Source organism: Oenanthe melanoleuca, chromosome 2 (assembly GCF_029582105.1).
Source record: "Oenanthe melanoleuca isolate GR-GAL-2019-014 chromosome 2, OMel1.0, whole genome shotgun sequence".
NCBI classification, from domain to species: domain Eukaryota; kingdom Metazoa; phylum Chordata; class Aves; order Passeriformes; family Muscicapidae; genus Oenanthe; species Oenanthe melanoleuca.
In genome coordinates, this window is record NC_079335.1 from 146,204,698 (window position 1) to 146,227,100 (window position 22,403).

The following is a 22,403-nucleotide window of genomic DNA, read 5'->3' on the forward strand; positions in this document are numbered from 1 at the left end:
CGTTCCCCTTCCCCTGCACCATTCCTTTTTCTTTGCACTATTCCCCCCTATTTCCCTGCACCGTTCCCCTTTCCCCGGATCATTCCCCTCTCCCTGCACCATCCCTTTCTTTTCCTTGCACCATTCATTTCCCTGCACCGTTCTCATTTCCCTGCGCTCATCTCACTTCCCTGCACCATTCCCCTTTCTCTGCCCCATTCCCCTTTCCCAGAAATATCAGAAATTCTCCCCCTTCCCTGCAGCGTTCTTTCACCATTCCTTCCCTCTTCCCTGCACTGTTCCCCCTTCCCTTCATCGTTCCCCCTTTCCCTGCCCCGTTCCCACTCCCTTTCACCCTTTTCCTCCCTTCCTTGTGCCTCTTCCTTTTCTCTGCTCTGTTGCCTTTCCCTGCATCATTCCCGTTTCCCTGCACTATTCTTCATCTTCTCTGCACCAATCCTTCCCCTTTTCCTGCACCATTCCCAAAGCTGCCAGAGATCCTCTCTGAGCTCTCACACCTTGGGTGCTGCTCTCCATGCCTCAGTTTTTTTGTTTTTTTTTTCAGGGAAAATTGCTTTTAATATTTTTTTTTAATTAAGCAATTAGTTTCCATCATTTAAACTAATATTAATTCGTTTTACCTTACACAGGATAGAGGGAACAAGTCAGCACAGCAGTATCTTAACTCCACGTGGAAAGAGAATTATTCACATGGTTCCAAAGCTCAAGAGGTCAGTGTAGAAACAACTGTGCACAATAAATTTAGACTTATCTTCTTTGTGTTTTAGGTTAGCTTTGAGATAAATTGAGTCATGTGCTGTCCTAGGCTAAATAACAAATACTTCCTTTGTTAAAGACAGGATGAGAAGTTTTGAAACACAGCAGGAAGCCACCAAAAATGCTTATTTCCAATTTCCCCTTGATGCTCATAGGAAATGAATACCTTGAAAACCTCCATCCCCAGTCAAACAGGGTTGAAATCACCCAGCATTACACAGAAAACACAGACAGGCAGATGGGCACGAGCCCAACAGCTTCTTTTCCTAAAAAAATGGGTCACATACAGGAGAGATGGCAGCACCAGGGCTGAGAAGTGCCAGGAGGGACCTGGGCAGGAGGCAAGATCATCCCTGTGCTTGTCCCAGGGAGGCACCACCCCATGCACAGCAGGGATAAATTAGTGTTATTATTTTGCTTAAGAAAGCACCTAAACTGCATTAAATCTCCCCAGCCAGTCACTCAGCAGCAGCAGCACTGATGGGCTCATAAAGTGATGACAAAAACACGCTGAGAAATGAAATTAATGCTGTTTTCCTGCACTGTGGAAGCTGAGCTGGCTGAAATGGGGGGTTTCAGGGAGAGGATAACTCTTCCAAGGCACAGATTGTTGCCCACCTCGATGCCCAGGCATGGACAGCTACCACTGGGATCACAGATGTCCCTGTCCCTGGTTTGTGACCTGTTTGGGACACAGCAGCCTCCAGGACCTGGTTGAGCCAGAAATACCAAGTGGGATTTAAGGAGAATAAGGAGACTTTGACTTGCTCAGGGCTCCTGGGGAGAATCTGCCTCTGTCCCAGCTGGATATTTTGGGTGAGCCCTAGGCCAGGAGCTGAGCTGGGAGGCTCTGTGACAGGAGGAAGCTGCAAAACCTTGTAAATTCATTTCTCCCCATCCCCAAATCCCCTCCTAGCCACAGCTGAGCTGAGCAGCCCTTGTTTCACAGCCCTGTCTCCATGCCCGGGTGGTGAACCAGATCAGGGCTGCTCTGAGTTAAAAATAACCCTTCTCTCCTTCTCCTTTTTTTTTCCCTTTTATTTTTAACCCAGAGTTAAGCTCGTTTTAGCTCACTCAGGGGAGAAGCTGCTCAACCCCACCACCCCATGGGGGTGAAAATCCAGCTGGTGGAGGTGCAGAGCAAGTCAGAGGAGGTTATTTCACTATTCTCACCCATGACACATCACCAGGGAGATCTGATTTCATTATTATCACCCTCTGCAGACCCGAGTGGACACTGAGCTCCCCGTGTCCATCTGATTCATCCCCCAGGCTGCTGTGGTGCAGTGGAGCCCTTTGCCCAGTGACTCACTGCATTCGTGGAAAACAGAGAGAGGCCCCAGTTTCTTTTTCAGCTGAAGCAGCCCTTGCTTTCTCCACCCTAAGAAAAACCCATGTGGGAAAAGGACAAAACAAAAAAGAACCCTCAGGGCAGCTCAGCTCATTTTCTGGGTGCTCACAGAATTCCAGAAAACCTTCTGGATATTCCTGGATGGCCCCTCTGGAGCTTTGGAGAGTTTTCCTCCCCGCTGGGAGCCTCTGATGACAAATCTGCAGCTGAACTACACCTTGTTCTCGCTGCCCTTTTGGAGACAAAAAAAAAAAAAAAAAAAAAAAAAAAAAAAAAAAAAAAAAAAAAAAAGAGAAGAGAAGTGTTTGTGGAAGGCGATTTCTGAGGTTATAAAAATACCACCCAGAGTCACCAAGCTCTTCCCAAGCTGTGCTTTTCCTTCTGCATCTGCCCCGAGGGAAAAACACCACAGGCTGGATTTGCTCTTACTGCAGGGTTCCCTAAAATAATCTTTTCTCCCAAGTGTGAGCAAGCTGTCTTTATTGAGAGGAATCTTGATGGGAACATTTTGGTGGAGACCCCTGAGCAGGTGGCAGCGATGTCCAACCATTAAATCCCTCCTGGTGGTGATGGAAAAGTAATTTTGGGGTATTTTGGGGTAGACAGCCACCCCAAAAGGGTGGGAGGGGCTGAAGGACACCGGGGCCCATCACTGCTCCGTTTTCTGCTGCCCTGGAGCTCCTGCTTGCTGTCAGGTTGAGGATTTCTCACCTCTGAGTCTCTCACCTTGAGGTGAGAATTGCAATTACTCACAGGAGCTGAGAAATTACACCACCTTCCACCCCTCCAGCAATTTGCCATGCTGCCTACCAAAAATAGGAATGATTCCTGGACTTTGTGGTCCTGGGGTCACCTCTAGATGGGCTTGGGCTGTTGAAAAGATGACAGATCTAATGTTGCTGCTCATGTTTCACCATCCTGGAAGAAAAAGGTAGGTGGAAAGAGGAGAAAAGCAAGAAAAACTCTGCCTGGAGAGGCAGAAAAATCAGAGTATTTGCATTCAGAGCTTTTATTTTGCTGTGGTTTCTCCTCTCAGAGCTGATTTGGGTGGCAGAAGGATGCACTCATCTGGAGCACCTTTGAGAGCCCCTCAGCTGTGGCACTGAGGGGAGGAAAAGGAGCAGATCAGCTCAGTGCTCCCAACTCCAAATCCCCAGGGATGTTGGGAATATTGCCTCAGCTCTGTCTGCCTCGTTTTTTATTCCTCCTTCTCTTGGAAGCAGCTGCACTTCATGACTCAGTGGTGTGCAGGGTAACCTGGCAGAGAGGAGATGTTCAACACCAGCTCTGCTGATTGCTGACAGCTCAGGAGGGAACTGCAGCAGCACTGGGGTGATGCCCAGCTTGGGCAGCCTTGGTGATGCCTTTTGCTACCCAGGGAAGGTGCCTTGGATGGGAAAAGTTGAGTTTGGTTCTGTCATAGGGTCACAGAATGGGTTGGAAGAGACTTTAAATATTCCCCATTCCACCCCACACCACAGCAGGGACATCTCCCACCATCCCAGGCTGCTCCAAGCCCTGTTCTTGGACACTCCCAGGGATCCAGGGGCAGCCACAGCTGCTCTGGGAAATCTCTTCCAGAGCCTCCCCACCCTCAGGTGTCAAGAGATTCACCCATCCTGCTCCAGCCATCACCTCCAGCAGGTTCCATCACCAGGGGAAATGACCACACTCAGCTGGTGGAATTCCAGGGAGGACAGACATGGATTGGCCGAGCCTCCCACTTCATTTTGACCCCAAGCACTGAATATACTCAGTATTTAGGTTGGAAAATGTTCTCTGTACCTGCTCAGCCTCAAACCTCTGTGGTCAAGGAGCACTCACTGGCTGCATCTCCTCCCCAGAGCACTTGAGATGCAGAGGGGTCACCTTCAGCCAGAAGCACAGCTGGCAGCATCTGGGGCATCTGCAGCTGTAGAAACACAGCCCTGAGCACCCATGTCCTTCTTGGACAGCAGACTTCACCCCCAGGGGATGATGAGCTGAATTCAGCAGGGTGGGGAGATGCTGAGGCAGATTGCAGCAGGTCCTGAACGTCCCAAACGTGTGTTTTAGGAGTGAGGAATAATGCCAGAGTTTGAGCCCAGCGTGAGGGGACTGTGCAGCTCAAGGCTGATGGTTGGTGCCTCCCTCCACCTCCTCCAGTTTTGGGTTTTTAGTGTTTTAAAACTCATGCACAAGGATGTTTGCTCCTGTGCCCTGGAATCCTTGAGCTGCTGTAGGGTTGGAAATGTCCTTGACATTCAGGGGATTCACCTGAATGTCCCACAGCCTCTCCCATCTGGGGCTGTGGGCTGGAGGCAGCTGATTGCTTGATTTATGATCCTGTAGGGTGTGCTGAGTCTGTCTGGCCTCTGGGACCAGTCTGGGGTGGGCAGTGCAGCAATTCCAGAATAAATTCCCTGGTCTGGCCCTACCCCCAGCCCATCAGACACTGTTTCCTGGAGGGGAGATTCTCTCTGAGTATAAAGACAAAAGGTGGGAGCATTAAAACAAAAGGTGGGAGCATTGAAACATCCCATTTGGAGAGCAATTTCACAGAGCTCCATCAGGGACAGCTGTCTGACCATCACCAGGGCACCACACTGCTGTGCAGGATTTCCTGTGGCATGAATCCTCCTGCTTTTAATGGCCACTGACAGAAAACCTGGATTTTTAAAGCTCAGCTGAAATATTTCCCCTCCATCAGCAGAGTGCTCTGAAACCCCAGCAAAGCTGCCACCTCAGAAACTCTTAATGTTGCATGCTGTCACTCAGGGCACTTTTCCAGCCAGGATTCCTTGTAAAAAAAAAAAAGAGAAAGGCTCCTCCTTTCCCTGTGAAGTCGCTCATGGAGCTCTGGAAGAAAATCACACCAGAGCGAGCAAAGTGTTTGCCTGGGTGGGAATGAAATCTGGCCTGCCCTCCATCATCAAAACCTCATTAAGCTGTGCAGCCACTAATTGATAAGCCCAAAGCTGACAAGGAGCTGCCCTGGGACCTGCCAATCAATGTCACAGCCATGCCAGGCCCTGGTGAACTCTGACCGCCGGCAAGAATTGGAGATTGTTCTGTTCAGGGGGGAGAGATGCAGAGCAGCCTAATTATAACATCAATGTCAGGTCACAGCCCCCACTGGACACCTGCCTGATGGAGGCAAAGAAAAAAACAAACCCCAGACAGTGCTGATTGGGGTCCAGCTTCTGTTTCCAGGCTGGAGAAATGTCACCTTGAAGGGATTTGCTCAGCCAGCGCAGTTTGTCTGGAAGTTTGAGGATGCACATTGCAGGAGGGAGGAATTGCAGCATGGATTGTGAGGCAGAAGGAGCTGGGCTGGGGGGGATGCTGGAGGAAGGGCCATGGAGAAGGGTTTGGGGGTAGGAGAAAAGAAAAAAGGTAAAAAATGGTGAATGTCTAACTCACAGCACAACAGGGTTGTTTAATCTCATTTTGTGTCTCTATGAGCAATCCCCTGACAAGTTCATTCCCTATGAATCATAGAAAAATGAAATAGTTTGGGTTGGAAGGGGCCTTTAAAGAACATTTAGTCCAGCCCTGCAGTGAGTAGAGGTACCTTCAAACAGATCAGGCTGCTCAGAGCCTGAATGATCCTGAATGTTCCTGAAAAATCCTGAATGTTTCCAGGGCTGGGACATTGTCCTGGTTTGGAGGACAGGTGTCTGCCAGTAAAGGCAGAAGCTTCTCTTTGAAAAGGAGAATGTAAACCCCCTTCCTCCAAATTATTATGATAATTTTGAAATTAAGGGGCTCTCAGGCAAAGAGAGGGGAATTAGAAATAACAGTTCTTTACTAGGAAAATTAAAATAGAAATGCAGTATTACAAAGAACAATCCCAGCCCTGCCAGAGTCAGAATCCAAGCTGACACCCGTCAGTCAGTCAGGGTGTTGGCACAGTCCCATTCAATGGTGGCTGCATCCTCCTGCAGGGGCAGATGTGGTTCAGCTGGAGCAGTGCTCCTGGAGAAGGTGCAGTTTCCTCTGAAGCTCCAGGGATGATGTGGAAAGGTCTGGCTTTCCTCTGGAATCCAGTGGAAAGAAGGTTCCTTGGTGTCCAAAATGTCAGTTTTTATCTGGGTAGGAAAGGCTTGGCTGCTCCCCTGGCTGGAGCATCTCCCAGTGGGATGATGGAATTTTACCAGTCATGCCCTGGGACTCACTGGCCATGAACAGGAGATATCTCCTGGAGGGAGGATGGGCTGTGGGAAGATAAAGATGATTGCCCAGCTGGTTTAAAGATGGCCCATGAGCAGATAATGTGTGCCAGGAGATCAGGGGCACTGCCCCAGCTGGGTTAACAGATGGGACAGAATTCACATTTCTGGCCACATCCTGTGCTGCAGCCCAGGACAGGCATCTCCATCCTCCTCTTACACATCTCTGTGCCAGGAGGAGGAAGAGAGTGAGCAGAGGGATGAGAGGGGCCCTGGCTGACCTTGTCCTTGCCATTATGCAGAGCTCAGGTGAGATCTGAGGGAGCCCCAGGAGCAGAGATCCCTCTCTCTGTCCTTAAATTCCTGCACCTTCCCACAAACCTGAAGCTGAGGACATTTTTCCCTGCTTCTCCTGGGCTGCCTGGGTGGCAGGGGTGTGGTGGGCTCACTCAGCAGCCTCCAGCCCTGCTTGGAGCTCAGCAGATTTTGCTCCCATAGGTTGGATCAGGAGGTTTTTCTGTGACTGAAGGTAAATCTGCTGAAGTCAAATGTAAATTTGGGTGTGGAATTAACAAGGCTCATGGCTTGTGTGGTTCAGTAGTGCCTGAACATCCTCCAATTTTCTGCAGGTGAGGGTGGAATCTGCCAGTGCTGAAAGTTCACAGAGATCCATCAGAATTCCCAGGAGGAGAAAGCCTCCAGCCCTGGGAAAATGAGAGATCTGCCATGGGCTGGCCATAACATTTATCCACATGACACCTGCAAACATCACAAATTAGAACCTTGAGAGGTCTCTGTAGCTCAGGAATCACCTGCCAGGACATCTTCTTGCCCCAAAATCACAGGGCAGAGTGGAAGGACTTGGTCCATCAGCAGGGACTGGCCAAGGTTCAACCCTGTGGTTGAGATCCTGGGGTGGTTTTTTTCTCCCACTCAGGGAAACAGGGCAAAACCCTAAAATCTGTTCCCTGGGTTTCTGTCACCCCTTGGAAAAACACCAATTTTCTTTACATTTTCAGGTCTTGTGCCACACTCATCCCTAGGGAAACAGCTGGGATTTATCCTCGAGAAATAGATTGCAATTAACATTTAAGCCTGTGCCCGTGATGAATCTACAAAGGCAAAATAATAAATCAGGTTTTTAAAAATGAACTCACTCTGGTGGGAGCTGGGCACACAGCAGAATATGCTGTCACTGATTCCTGAGCTGCCAAAACAGCTCCAGATTTCTCTGATCCACTGGTCAGGCTCTGAGGAGCACGTGCTGGTCACTAATTAAAATGGATGTGACAATAAACTTGTCTTTGCAGCCAAAACAGAGGTTGGTTCTCAGTTTGATTCTGCAGGGTTGGATGTGAGCTCATCACAGGTGAAGTGGGATGGAGAGGCTGGATGGGACCAAACACCTTTTTCCATCAGTGTGAAATGGGAAAATGGGGCAAAAATGGAGATTTGAGACTGAATTAGAGAGCAGCTCTCCTGATCCTCTGGCAGGCAGAGCCCAGGACCTGAAGCCACGGATTTCACACCTGTAATTACAACCAGGTAAGGAAAACACAGTTTCCAGGTGGATTCTGGGCATCCTGGGCATGGAATAAACATGATGGGGACGTGGTTTTGGGATGGGTCCCTTGGCTGCTGGTGAGGTGAAGCTCAGGTGGGGACAGGTTTTCTCATGGGGGTGTTTTCCTCCTGGTTTGGTGCCTTCAGCAGAGGCAAAAGGTGATTTTGGGATGTGCCAGCTGGAATTTATTTATCTGCAAAATGCTCAGTCCCATTCTCTAGTTCCCCTTCTCCTGGGGTGCAGATTTTTGGTGAGGGGATGTCCCCTCTGGCCACCACAGGAGCAGCTGCTGATCCCTGAACTCCCAAATCTGAGTCACCCTGGCAGCTCCTCCACCCCTCTGGCTCCTGCTCCTGCTCACACTGACTCCAGCTCAGCACCTCCCAGGAGGAGTCTGGGCCCAAATCCTCATTTTCCAAGGAACAAACTACAGCAGTGACTTTTCATTGGCTTGAAATCCCTGCAGCAGCTGCTCCAGGAGGTCCTGGCTTAAGGAGCTTTCCAGAACTTCTCCTAAACCAGGAACCATCATCCTGATTTTTCTGCTCCCAAATCCACCTCTGAGCTCCCAACAGGTCCAATCCTTTTTGCAGGGAACTGAAAGCTGTGCTGGGGTGATTTTGGCTGCTCCCCTCATTTTAGGGAAATCATGAATGTTTTTTAAAATTCTTGGTCCAGCCCCAGCCGCTCTTTGCATTAGAGCAGGACAAGGGAAGGACTTGTCATTCTCTGAAAAGCTTTTTGTGATTTCCTTTTTTTTTTTTTTGTTTGCTTTTTTTTTGTTTGTTTGTTTGTTTTGTTTGGTTGGCTTTTCTTTTGGTTCATTTAGTTTCGTTTCTTTCTTTCTTTCTTTTATTCCCTTTCAAATGAAATGAAAGCAAAAGCAAAACTCTGGATAAAATTTAAATTTGGGGTCAAATAATAACGACTGGCTGCTCTTTGCAAGGCCAGAGGGCACATTCTGGTCCCAGCTGGCTTGAGATCAAGTAGAAAACGATGGAAAATTGGGGGGCAAAAGTAAAACAAATGGGCAGTAAAAAAAACAAACAAAAAAATCAAACAAAAAAACAAACAAAAAACCCACAAAAACAAAAACAACAACAAAAAAAAACCCAAAACAAACAAACAAACAAAAAAACACACACAAAAAAACCAACCAAAAGAAACAAAACCCAAAACAAAATCAAAAACAAAAACAAAAAAACAAACAACAACAAAAAAAAACCCAAAAAAAAAACAAAAAAAAAAAACCCAAAAGAAAACAAAAAGTTGGAAAGTTTTGACCACTCTTCTCCAGGGAGAAACAGCATCAAACGTGACCTTTTTCTGCTCTTTTTGCTTTCCATGAGTTGCAGCCTCACAGGGGAGGATTTGTCCCATTGGAAAGTCTCTGTATTTCCTCCTGGAGAGGAAATGGATGATATCTGAATGCATCAAAAAGAATAAATATACAACATTTTGGCTGTGATAGACCATTTATGAGGGGGCTGATGCTGAAATCAGCTGTGTGGATCCATGTTTTTGTCAGGATAAACCCTCCCTGGAGGTGAACTGAGGCACTGGCACCTGCCCAGATGTGGCAGCAGCAAGTTTGGCTCGGGAAAGGTTTTCCAGCCCCATTTTTGGCTCCTGGGGATGTCTCTTGCAGCAGAGGGCAGCAGTGGGTTGGAGAAGCCACCAGAGCCAGGCCCTGCATCCAACCCTGGGATTCCAGCAGGGATTTCATCAGGGAAATGTCCCATCTGTGATTAACACCCACTGTATCCCACAGCAAAACTTCCCCCTTGGGATTCCAGCAGGGATTTCAGCAGGGAAATGTCCCATCCATGATCCAACATCCCACAGCAAAACATCAAATCCTGGGATTCCAGCAGGGATTTCAGCAGGGAAATGTCCCATCTGTGATTAATACCCACTGTATCCCACAGCAAAACTTCCAACCCTGGGATTCCAGCAGGGATTCCAGCAGGGATTTCAGCAGGGAAATGTCCCATCCATGATCCAACATCCCACAGTAAAACATCCAACCTTGGGATTCCAGCAGGATTTCAGCACAGAAATGTCCCATCTGTGATTAATACCCACTGTATCCCACAGTAAAACTTCCAACCTTGGGATTCCAGCAGAGAAATGTCCCATCCATGATCCAACATCCCACAGTAGAACATCCAGCCTCAGCTGTTCATGTGTTACCTGTGTGGATCCTCCAGTGTCCAACAGAGGGGTTGAGCAGCTCCTGCTCCCCCAAAATTCCCAGTGCTGGGGTTGGATGTGGGGGCTGCTGAGCACTACATTTTCATCCAATTACCCCAGAAACCTTTTTGTGTTCCATACTGAGGCCAAATCTCCTGCAATGGAGCTGGAGTGGACAGGAACACAGACAGAACCTGACCACTTTATCCTCATTTCTCTGCAGTGGAGATTCCTCTGGGAATCTCAGCCAGTCTCTTCATAATCTCTGCTTCCTAATGAAAATGTTTTCTCCCCTTCTCCTGATTCTTTTTTTAGCTAACTTTGTGAAATCAAGGAGGGATCTGATGTCCCTGGTGTGTCCTCTCCACTGGATTCCTGTCCTATAGGCTCATTTCAGCCCAGTTAAGGAAAAAGCTCTTCCTAATATTCAATGAAATCCCTGTGGGAGCAGCCATCCAACCAGTGCTTGGATCCACCAGACCATGCCTGGTGTGAATATGGAAGGGTGACAGGGACAAGTGATGTGCCCAGGGCCACACACAACAAAGGCAGAGGTGCCTCTGGTCCCCAGCAGGGAGAAAATTAAGATTTTTTTATCCATTAAGAGTGGGAATGCTGGTGGGTTCGTGCTGAGAATTCCTTGGGGATGAGGCTCAGGGATGGGATCAAGGATGTGGATCAGGGATAGGGATCAGGGATGGGATCAGGGATGGGGATCAGGGATGGATCAGGGATGGATCAGGGATGGGGATCAGGGATGGGGATCAGGGATGGGGATCAGGGATGGGGATCAGGGATGGGGATCAGGGATGGGGATCAGGGATGTGGATTAGATAGGGATCAGGGATATGGATCAGGGATGGGGATCAGGGATGGGGATCAGGGATGTGGATTAGATGTGGATCAGGGATGGGGATCAGGGATGGGGCTCAGGGATGTGGATCAGGGATGGGGATCAGGGATGGGGATCAGGGATGTGGCTCAGCCCCTTCTCCAGGTTCGTTTCTTCCAGAATTAATTCAGATTTCTGGACATCTGCTATCTGTGATAGGGAGCTGATGTCTGAGCCTGACCCCCTCCAGAGTGCCAGAGCATGGGATAAGGGGGGACTGTCCAGTCCCATTCCATGCAAGTAGAAACCAGATAATGGCAGTAAAAAAGGGTTGATTCCCCCCCTTTAACATATATTTCTATGGATTTATCTGCGTGGATTTGCATGCCTGAGCTGGCAAACGCCTCTGCAGCTGATGCACGAGCACAGCCGTGGGGAAGAGGTGGCAAAGAGGGGGCGGCTGCCTCTGAGCACCCCTAAAAAACCAATCCCTCTGCCCCCGGGCTTTGCTCCCACACTTTGCTCACACAGCGAAGCCCCGTGCCTGGCGAGCCCGACATCCCTTTCTACACGTGCCTGATCCTTGTGGGATGCTCTGCGGCTCCTTCCTGCATCCCTGCCCCAAACCGGGGGGGGACCAGGGCAGGACCATCCCTCCCCACTGCCCCAGGTCGCTCTGCCCCTGCAGAGGGCTCGGGGGTGGCTTTGTCCTGCTGGAGCCTGGGTGGTCCCCCCGGCACCGGCGAGTGAAAAGCGCTCTCTGAATCGCTTTATGGCAATAACTGCGGGGAGTTATTCTCCCCAGAATTAAGTCCATGACTGGGGGAAGAGCGTTAAGGTAGCGCTTCGCAGCTCCAATTATCTCGGCCCCCTTGGAACAAAAAAGCAGATTGTGCTGCCAGACAAAAGGAGTTCTCTGTGCAACTTCTTGTCTCGGAGCATTCAGAGTGTGTAATGCCGAGAGAAATACCCGAGGGCTGGGCGATCTCATGTCCTGGGCAAACCTCCCATTCAAAAGAACCATTTGCTGGGAAATTGTATTCAGGGGGTGAAGCCAAAAAGCGCATTCAGCTCCTCCTGGCACGTCCCTGGCTTTAAGGTGTGATTGATTAAACTCCTCGGTGGGACATGGGATGCACAGAGGGGTTTGTGCTCCCTCCCAGCCTCTGCTCCTGCAGATTTCTTCCCTTTTTCTTGTTTCTAGAGTGAGAAGTGATGGTGCAACACTGCCAAACACCTGGACCCCAAAATCCCTGGCCCTGGGATGTGGGTGGTCCCCACCTGCAGTGTGGAGCAATTCCTCCATCCACATTCCCTTCACTGGAATAAAGGAAAGGGCAGGGAGAGCCTTCACCCATCTGGGTGAGCTCCTGCACCTCCTGGTCTGACCCAGTCCCTCCTGTTTTGGGTGAGAGGTTGCACTGGAGAGCTCCTGGTTTGTCCCACAGCCCTCAGACACGAGGGGTCTCTGCTCCTGTGCTGTCTGTCCATGGGTTTGGAGCTCCTCTTGCTCCTGTGATTGCTGGAGGGGCTCAAAGCCAAGAGCTGCCACTCCTGGCTCTGTCCTGGCAGCTGGGACACCTCTGGAGGTTCTGGAGGAGAATCCCAGAAGGGTTTGGGTTGGAAGGGACATCAGAGATCACCCAGTGCCACCCCTGCATGGGCAGGGACACCTTCCACTGTCCCAGGCTGCTCCAAGCCCTTCCAACCTTGGACATTCCAGGGATCCAGGGGCAGCCACAGCTTCTCTGTGCCAGGGCTCACCACCCTCCCAGGGAAGGATTTCTTCCCAATATCCCATCTAAATCTCATCTCTTTTAGTTTAAAACTATTCCCTTTTAGCTTAAAACAATTCCCCCTTGACCTGTCACTACCTCCCTGTTTGAAAATCTCTGTCCCCCTTTTTAATGTCTCCTTTCAGTACTGGAAGGCTCTGTCAACATCCCAAAGGTCCTGTTCTGGCATCAACCCAGATCCATGTGTGGTTCTTCCTAAATAACTAAAATTTTTCTCCCACTTCAGCATCTTTAAAATTTCACCTTGCTGTCACAGACATTTCAGCAAAACAATTTGGAAGCAACCAGTGTTATTTGCAAGCTAGAAAAAAAAAAAATTATTTTGGGAGCATGACTGTTTCAGATAATTATTTTTTGGGGGAAGAGGTTGGGTTTTTTATTTTTTTTTTATATTTTAGAAATGCTCCAAGAGCATCATGTGTCTCCAGGGATTTCAAAATGCTGGGTAAGGGCCTCCTTTCCTCCCTTTCCCACAGCCTGGGGGTTTTTGCAGGGATGGCAGACCCAGCTGAGTCACAAATGGTCATTTGGGGCTGGTTTTGAAAAAGGAGCCAATTTCCTCTGTTTCACCCCCAAAACTTGAGAATGTCTTGATCCCAGGCTGGTCTGAGATAGCTGCAAGGTTTGCAGAGAGGCTGCAAATGATTTTTGTTGCTCAAACTCCATGGAGAGAGGCACAGCTGCCTTCCCAAAATGGGAGAGAGTTTACTCTGAACCCTGCTGGTGGCATTTCTTTGTGTCACAAAGAATTCTTCCCCTTTGTGGTGGCAGCCTTGGCCAGAGGGTTTTCCTGATTTCCCCTGTACCCAAAGCTTCATTTGGGGCTCAAGGTGTTATATTTGAGATCTGGGAATAAAGTGACTGCCCACACTTGATCACTGGGATTTGATCTGATTCTCCAGCTCCTTCCAGGGCATCTTTCCATCTTTCACCAGCAAAGCTTTTGGGATGTGTAAGAGAAGAGACACAGATCTTCCCCTGCAACAACAACAACAAAAAAAAAAACCAACCCAAAATAATAAAACTAAAATTTAAAAAAACAAACAAAAACACAAACAAAAACCCCCAAACAAACAAAAAATGAAACAAAACAAAGCAAAGTAAAAAAAAAAAAAAAAAAAAAAAAAAAAAAAAAAAAAGTTAAAAACAGGAAACCAAATAGAATGAAGTCACCAGGACTTTGTGCTCCTCCAGAATTTTTTCAGTGTCACATTTTCCAGGCTGCCAGTCTGTCCCTTCCCGGCTATGGCTGCTGGAGGGACATTTCCAACACTAGATGGAGCAGCGACCCTAGACATGAAGGAACAAAAAATTCCCTGCTCCTATTTCATCCTCTCCATCCCTGCCCTCCAGAAGGGAATTTGGGGCAGGACAGCGCTGTTCCAGCCCCTGGGGATGCTCAGGGCACCGTCCGTGTGTGACCCGGGGATTAGGGTCTGCCTGGGGGAGCAGGGATCACAGCCGGGTCATTTCCTTCTTGCCTCAGCGTGCACAAAGGGGAGGTCAGGGGTTGGGGATTAGGAGGTGATGGACGGACACACGGCGGTCAGTCCAGAGCAGCTCTCCATGCTCCAGCCCCCTGCCAGGACCTGTGGGGTTTCTCCAGGGATGGGGAGCTCTCCCTGCACCAGCTCCCTGCCAGGACCTGTGGGGTTTCTCCAGGGATGGGGAGCTCTCCATGCTCCAGCTCCCTGCCAGGACCTGTGGGGTTTCTCCAGGGATGGGGAGCTCTCCATGCTCCAGCCCCCTGCCAGGACCTGTGGGGTTTCTCCAGGATGGAGCTTCCCACAGGCTGCTACCTCAGTTTACCTCAGAATAGAATTTTTGGCTTGGAAGAGACCTTCAGGCTCTTCTTGGACACTTCCCACTGTCCCAGGATGCTCCAAGCCCTGTCCAATCTGGCCTTGGACCTCCCAGGGATCCAGGGGCAGCCACAGCTGCTCTGGGAATCCATGCCAGGGTCTCTCAGGGCTGCTGTGCCTCACCTGGCTGGTTCCTGCTGGGAATTAGAGCAGAACCTTCACATCAGGCTCAGTTTTGGTTCCCCTCCTCCCAGATTTCAGGCCTTGGCAGCTGTGCCTGTACCCAGCTCCTGTTTGTGACATTCCATGGAAAATGTCCAATTCCCCACCGAGGCAGCTCAGCCAAACTCCTGCTCCTTGCTGGGTGCATCTGGGATGTTTTGAATCATCTCACAAGGGGTAATTTTGGGCAGATCAAGGAGCAGTGAGGTCAGGGCAGGACCCACTGAGCCCCAAGAGCTCATGCCTTTCACCCCCAGCCAAGAAACATCAAACTGGCCCTAAAGGAGATTCTGCTGCTGCTGCTTTTTCAAGCTGGACCTGAAAGATGTGGGTCTGCTTTCTCTGTCCTGTTCCCAGCACCAAAAAACTCCTTCTTGGTGTCAAGGCTCATACTGGGGTCATCCCTGGCAGGATTCTCCATCACCCCAGGATGTGGGACAGGGGAAACCAAGCCACAGCCAGGGGTGGTGGGAACTCGATTTCCAAAGTCCCTCCCAGTGCTGGGAAGGTGAGTTAGCTCAGGAATGACCAAATTCTCAAATACCTGAGGATTGAGTCACGGCTCAGGGAGGAAATGTGCATAAACAAGCTGCAAGGCAGGAAACTCCAGGGCTGGGATGGACAGGGGTGGTGGTCAGGGGGGTGGAATTTTGGGGCTAAAGCAGCACAAAGCATCGTGTTTGGGCTGATAATCACAGCACCTCGGGCAGTGCTGAGAGCTGAGCCCAGCACAGACTGGGGCTGGGCTGCTGAGGAGCCACAGCACCAGCTCTGGTTTGGGGTGAAATCACAGCTCTCCCCTTGGATTTCTGCTGGGATGGGGGATCAAAGCAGAGTTCATCCCATGGGAGGTGGGGAAACTGAGGCACAGAGCACACAGAGCTCGTGTTTCTGATGTTTCTGAATCCTTGCATTTCTCTTGGGATCAGAAATTAAACAGCCCCAAATCTCAGCTATCAGGGCTGGATCCCAACGGGGCATTTCACATCAGACCCTTCTGAATTCCCCCTCCAGCTTGAGGTGTGAAGGCAAAGAAATTCCTCCCAGGGAAGCTGAAGCATCACCACAGGCAATTCCAGCCCATTTACAGGCCTGGTCACTCCAAAGAGTGGATGTCACCCTGTCTCCTTTGTGCCTCAGTTTCCTCTGCAAAATGAGACCAATCAAACTGTTATCCACAGGGATGATGGTTAAACTGACAGAGGAGCTTTTAAATCAGTTATTAGGAAGAAATTACTGAATTTCAGGGTGATGGAGGACTGGCACAGGGTGCCCAGAGAAGCTGTGGCTGCCCCTGGATCCCTGGAAGTCTCCAAGGCCAGGTTGGATCAGTTTTGGAGAAACCTGGGACAATGGCAAGGTTGGAATTAGTGATCTGTGAAGTTATTCCCAACCCAATTTCTGAGGTATGTGCTGAACATAATTACAACATTCTGAAATTTTCTCTGCCAAGCATCCAGCAAAAGAGAGGAAAAACCAATTTGGTGTTGGGGGGTGGGTGGAGGAGCCCTGGGGATGATGGAGAAATGTGAATGTTGGTCCTTTCTGGGGCCCATTGGCTGTGGGGTGAGCAGGGGCACCCCTGTAGTGTGGGGTGAGGCTGAGCTGCTTTCCCCCACATCAATATCGAGCTCTTTCTGTCTCTGCAAGCCCTGAGCCAGCAGGATCCCCTCTCCAGGTGCCCAGGTGCTGATAAGGAGCTGAGGAGTGATGGACACGCCGAGTTTGCCCTCCTGGCTGGAGCTGCCCTTATCTCCCTCCTGGCATTTCCCATTTTCTCTGGCACTTCACACACAGCAGAGACATTGTCCCTGTTCCACGGGGGGTGGGAAAACACCAAAACACCCTCCCTGCTCAGGCTGGCTCTGCCTGTGCTCCATAAACCAGGGGCTGGTGCAGCTCCTGGGTCAGGTATGGGCATTAGCACACGGAGCCATTCCAGCAATGTGCGCCCAGGAATGTGCCTTATCTGATCTCCCTCCTGCATTTTCTCCTCCCCAGCCCTGCAAACCAGGGCTCAGCCCCCCCTCCGGGCTCCCAGACTGAAATATCCCAAGGGAGCATCAGTAAGGTGCTGGTGGGATTCACTGGAATCTTCCCAGAGAGAGGATCCAGGGATATTCCCCAGTGGAGAGCACAGCTCTCTCCTTTGGACACTGATGTCAGGCTTTGAGGTGTCCCTGGGAGGCAGATCAGGGGACAAAACTCACTGGGTTTGTCTTGAGAAAATTCCTGTTCCATCCCCTGCACTGCCACCTGCAGTAATAACTTAGAGCAGTTACTGGCAGAAATATTTTAATAATTATATCCTTCTTCTTCTTCTTCTTCTTCTTCTTCTTCTTCTTCTTCTTCTTCTTCTTCTTCTTCTTCATAATAATAATAATAATAATAATAATAATAATAATAATAATAATAATAATAATAATAATAATAATAATATAAATATAAATATAAATATAAATATAAAATAATAAATAGGTCCCCCAGCCTGTACAGGGATTATCCCTTGTCGTTCAGGGAAGGAACTGAGATGATGACAACCCTCCCAAGGTGAAAATCCAACTCCTTCCCTTCATGTTTCAAAGCAAGGCAAGGATAGAAAAATTACCCTGGGAGCTCAAACACAACCAGGCCACCTCACAAATAGATCCCTGCCAGGATTTTTGTGGATGGGGAGCTTTCCATGCTGGGTTTCTTTTGCAAAAGCCTCGCCGGGAGCAGGAGGGGGAAGCATGCCTGGAATGTGACAAGCCCGTTCTCCTGCTTGTTTGTGTAAACGAGTCGGGTCTATTCCCTCCCTCCCTTCTCAAGTGCACGTTTTTCAGCCTCCTTGAAAAGCAAATTTACTTTCAGAGCACACGGGTGCCAGCACGGGGGTGAGGCGTGGTGGATGGTGGTGATAATAATTAATAATATGAATTATTGAGAAGAATGAAGGGTGAATATTCAAGTGAACATCCAACAGCACTCACCACCTTCATGCCTGTGTCACTCCTCACCTGTCTGCTGTGAGAGCAGCTGGCCAGCCCCAGCTGGGAATCTCTTCAGATTTCCATCAGGAAAAGCTCAGGTGCCTGCAGCTGACCTGTTTCTGGACATTCAGGTTGCAACAAAACTCCTCAGCTCCTGAGTCCCAGCTGCAGCCAAGAACTGCAGAGCAGAGTGCAGAGAAACTGAAAATTCACTGTAAAATTCACCTGGAGGGCTGGGGGGTGAGGGAAATGCTCAGCCCAGGAGGACACTCAGAATGGCTCAGGAAGAGCATCTTGGGTTTCTCCCACTGATGTCAGGCTTTGAGGTGTCCCTGTGATGGAGATCAGGGGACAAAACTCCCTGGTTTTGTCTTGAGAAAATTCCTGTTCCACCCTCTCCACTGCCACCTTCAGTAAGAACTTAGAGCAGCTACTGGTAGTAATGTTTAAATAATTATACTATTATTAATAATAAAACAATAGAAACAATAAAAACGATAAAAACAATAAAAACAATAATAAAAATAATAAAAATAATAAAAATATTGATCTGTGCTCAGCTACAGCATCCCTGCCAATGCCACTCTCCCAGGAGATGCCAGTGAGTGCCTGGGGACTGAGCCCCACTCCAGTGACGTGCAAACCCCCCAGAACATCCCCTCTCACTCACCACCCCAGTCACCAGCAGGGACAAGCAAGTTCTGGGAGTTTTATCCACTAAAACACTCCCTGGAGCAGGGAACTGGGTTTTGCAGTGGTGCTGGGTGTGGGAAGGGTCTGTGCACCACCTCTGCTCCTCATTCACCTCCCAGATGTCACTGGGCACTTCAGGTAAGACCCATGGGCATCCCCAGTGCCTGCCCTGCTCCCAGGGCACCCAGCCAGCCACACTTCTCCTCTTCCCCTGTCACTCCTGGCTGCCAAAGCAGCTTCTGGCTGGCAAACAGCCTGGACATCACCTTATCACCTCCTCCTGAGCAGCTGAAGCTGTGCAGGTGAGGACAGACGTGAAGAAAATCCTCCAAACAGAGCCAGGAGGGGAAACTGAGAGTGTCAGAGGCAGCCTGGATGTGGCAGTTTGGGACAGAAGCCTCATCCCTCGTGTCCAGACCCCAGGGACCAGCTGTGTGTGTTTTCCTGACTTCCCCCTGGGCATGGGCTGAGCAGGGATGTCACCTTCTCCTCCTCTCCCTCTGCATCCTGCAGATTTTCCTGGCTCCAGACTCTGCTTGCAGCACCATCAGCTTCCCTCCCTGTGCACTGTCCAGCCTTTCCCACTCCTTGAATCCTTTGGCAGGATCTGGAAAATCCCTCTCCATCACCACTGTGCTGGTGGGATTTGTCAGCACCACAATCCCTCTGTGTCCTGGCACTCCTGGGATGGTCCCAGCACGGTCCCTGGGCACATTTCTGGTGCCTGGTGGCCATCAGGGCTGCAAGGCCACTGGCACAGGCTGTGTCCTCCTCTGCAAAGCTATTTTGGACCATCCCCACCTTTCAAAGATGACTCCTGGCCCTTAGGGCTTCCTGAGGAAATTTGGGCACAGGGACACTGAGGGCTGGAAGGGTTAAATTCTGACAAGTTCCTATTCAGGTGCCCAAATCCCAAAAGTTTCCTAAAGCTGATGTTTGAGTCTCATTTTTATTTGTGTTCAGCCTCATTTTGGTGCCTGTGGCAGTGCTGGGTGTGCTTGGCATGGCACTGGCCAGAGAAATTCTAACACAAACTTCCCTTAGTGAAATTCAGAACAGACCAACCTTGGGTTCCTTTTTTTTTCCTGTATCCTCAGCTCTCTCCTTCCCAAGGCAACCTGTTCCACCAAATCTGAGATGTCTTCATTTGAGAAATTCATGAATCAACAGATTCTCAGGGCAGCTGAATCCCACCAAATCTCCCTCCTGGGGATGTTGCCATCCTGGCCAGCAGTGCTCCAGCAGGAGCCCTTGGAGGATGTGGGACTGGCTAATTGGGGTTGGGCCCTTTTCTCACTCAGTGCTTGGTTTCTCCACTGCAATTCCCCAGCCTTGAACAGACTCCTGTCCACTCCAGGCCTCCCCATCTCCCAAGCAGTGCTGTGGAACATGTCAGGAGTGGAGTTCTGTGTCAGGACAGTCCCAGGCACTGAGCTCTGAGCACCAGGTGAAGATTGGGAACATTTTTGTGGCAAGCTGCCACCTTCCCCAGGATGGTTTTCCTCCTGGGTGACAAAGCTGCCTCTGAGATGCCTGCAATGCTCTGCAGTGCTGTGGCTTCCCTGCAGCAAAATGGGCAATTCCTGGCATTTCCAGCGTGCCTGTGTCACATGGAGCCAATCCAAGCAGACAGATAATCCCCAGTGTGATGATGCTCCTGTCTCTTTGCAGGCTGCTGCCTCCTCAGGTGAGGATCTGGAAGGAAATTTGAAGGTGGAGCAGAGTTTTTCAACAGGTCTTTGCTCAGAAGCTCAGATCCTTGTGGGAAAACATCTAAACATCTTTCAGATTGGATTCTTCCAGGTTTAAGTGCCTGGACAAAGCCCAGCATCTCTGCTCCTTCCCCTGGGAGCTCAGAGAAGACATTTTGTATGAACACCTCAATTTGGGGGTCTTCATTTGCCTGCTGACTTTCATCCCTGTCATTAGGTGGGATGAATCCCACCTCAGCTGCAATTAGAAGTGGTGGGACCATGCTCCAATTCCTCACTAGAGCTTCTGTCCTCATTTTCTTCTCACACAAACCCAGCCTGGCCACGTGGGCTCCACATGGGGTGGGAAATATCTGGGGTTATTTCCATTCTTCTCCCACTCAGGATTTCAACCTCCCTCCTGCCAGCTGTCACCCAACACTTATTTAGACTTTAAACCAGTTGTTGATTTTTTTTCCCCCCCTCTTTTATTTTGCTTCCCCACCCCTTTTGGCCAATACACTTGGATGATTTTCTGGTGCAGATCTGCTGGATTAAGTCATGGATTCAATGCCTCTTGAGTGCCAAGAAAGAATTGCTCTGCATTAAAATAAATAAAAAAGGTGCCAGCAGATCCTAAGTGCTGTTTAAGAGCTTCTGAAAAAGCTGCTTTGACACTGGCAGGGCCACCCAGCTCCTGCTCCTGTGTCCCTTCTCCAGGGCCCTGGGGACATCTTGCACAAGGATTTTATTCCCATCCATTTCAAGGGTTGTGTGGGGTCCAGTGGGTCCCTTCCAGTTTGAACAGGGTGAGAAATTATTATAATAACAAGATTTTTCCCATTCCTCAGCAAGGTGAGATCCAGGACATCAAGAAAAGGACAAAGAGCAGCTCTGTGTGAGGTCAGACATCCAAATTCAACCTTCTCCTTCCCTCTGCCTTGCCCTTATCATAAAATCCTCAAGGAAGGGAGTGATTTGATGGTGCAATTACTTAATTACTCATTAGAGCAGATATGAGCTGCTCTTGCAATGGATATTTCTCCTTTGCTTTTAATCAGAAATTTTGGGACAAAATAATGTTTCCTGGCAAGTTTGGTGGGAAATGGGATGTGCCCAGGGTTAATTATTTATTAATGAAATAAAAAACACTCCAAAAATTGTCCAAAACTCACATTCAACTGCTCTGAATGGCATTTTTGGTGCCGTAAATTGGGTGATAATTTTATCCTGGTAAGCCCAAGTGGAACAAACTAGCAAAATAGTACAAAAATATTGAAAAAGCTTTTTTCACTTCTGGATTTCTTCAAGTAAAGGTTTGGTTCAGCCCACAGCAGAAATGATTCATTTGTGACCTCTGCTGGAGACTGCAGGGGGACAACTAAGGGCAAAAAGTAAACTGGGGATAAGAACTTCTTCCAAAGAAATTTTAAAACATGAGAGAAGAATAAGTGAAGTGAAAAATTTGGTTGCCCTCTCTGATATATGATCAAGCCAAGGATGAGAAATTCAAGTTTTTCTAATAATTGCTGATAAATTACTTTATTTGAATCCAGTTGAAAAATAGATGCTGGTTTTAGGTGGATCACCAAAGCTGAATTTAGTGACCTCTCCCAAGGAAAATCCAAATGAGAGCAGCCAGAGGCCCCAAAGAGAGAGAAAAGAAATCCATAGCTGTGCTCAGAAACATGATTTGATCATCCTGAGCTCCAGTTCCCCACTCACTCAAAATGCCAGGAGCAATTTCAAAGCTCCTCAGCTATTCTGAACTGCAAAATAAATACCACTGGTTTAGAGAAAACCTCTGTAGGGTTTTCTCCCTGCCAATTATTTTCTGTGTTTTTTTTAGATTTTCTTTTTCCCTTGGGAATTTGGTTTCAGCATTACCAGCCACTGTATGATTCTTGGGTTCCTGATGTTTCCCTTTCTGCTGTTCCAACTTCTGATCTCCTGAAATTTTGGGGAAGTCATGACTCTCCTCTTGAGGAGCCAGCAGCTTTTAGCTCATGGGGAAGCACAAAAATTACAAATTCAGACCTGACCAAAAGCAAAGGGGCTGTGCCCAAAGTCCAGGTGGCTGAAATGGTCACACATGTTTGGAATCCTCACTGATCCAAACCTTCTCAGCCCTCTGGAGCTCCATGCTCCACAGCTGATGGATATTTCAGTTTCCAGCCCCATGCTGCTGAGATGGTTCAAGCAGCACAAGCTGATAATTAGTAAAAAATTATCACACTGCCAGAGAGAGAGAGAAAAAAAAATAGGGAAAAACAAATGGTGTGACTGGAGCTCCCAGCTTGTGCCTGGCACATTTTCCCTTTGGCAGCTCAAATTTGGGCTGGGGGAGAGGCTGCTGAGTGCCCTTCATGGCCTGGGCTCT